General features: G+C 42.4%; 1 non-coding gene across 1 annotated transcript; it reads right to left on the minus strand.

Moving 5' to 3' along the window:
- Nucleotides 1-354: 354 nt before the first annotated feature.
- Nucleotides 355-488, minus strand: LOC130029263 (small nucleolar RNA SNORA70). The gene has a single exon (XR_008793300.1). It is a non-coding gene; the product is annotated as a small nucleolar RNA SNORA70 (small nucleolar RNA).
- Nucleotides 489-783: the final 295 nt, after the last annotated feature.

A 783-nucleotide genomic window follows, 5' to 3' on the forward strand; every position in this document is an offset into this window, starting at 1 on the left:
TGAGTAAGGCTAAGAAGAGGCAGCTCTGAAACTTGTAGTAGTGCAGAACACATTTGTACAGAGGGTCATGACTAAGAATGTATTTGACTCCACTGCCATCAAAGATAAATTGTTTTTCATCTATCATGCCTTTGAACTCATCCATGTTAAACTTGACAAAGGTCCAGTTCTTGGAGATAATTTAAACTTGGAATTGGAGATTACTTTGAACTTAGCCTTGTGCAGAAGCTTGGTGACTTGGCCCTTGTGGATCCTGGCCACTGAATGCTGAGGCTTCCCAAAGATACCTGGACTCCTGTCTTGTGTATTAGCATGAAAACAGCATAAGGGAAGATATAAACATGAGTGGGAAAGGGCAATCTCCAAGGTCCTTTAGGACAACACCTATGAGCAACATGCTGCAGACACTCCAAAGAAAGCTGCTATATACAGATTCTGTACTCCAGACTGCAAGGGGGAAGGGGTTTAGCTGGCTTTACTGACTGCAGACAATTGACTGCATGTCAAGACTTCAAACATCATCTACATCAGTGGGCATGGGCATGTGGGTAAACAGTAAATTGTATGCTTTGTATGAATGAGACATTATTTTTTCCTGGCATCAAAAAAAAAGGACTTCAGTAGATACGGATGCTGTCAGGTAATGAACAAATAGCTGAAGAGCCAGTCCTTCATTTCATATTTTTGCTTAAAATCCAGTGAAAGGAGTGGGAGTGAGGAGGAGAGAGTGTGGGCCCCTCCTCCAACTCAAGGGAACCTTTCCTTCCTCTTATGTTCTTTGGT

This window comes from Sorex fumeus, unplaced genomic scaffold, assembly GCF_029834395.1.
Source record: "Sorex fumeus unplaced genomic scaffold, SorFum_2.1 ptg000003l, whole genome shotgun sequence".
NCBI classification, from domain to species: domain Eukaryota; kingdom Metazoa; phylum Chordata; class Mammalia; order Eulipotyphla; family Soricidae; genus Sorex; species Sorex fumeus.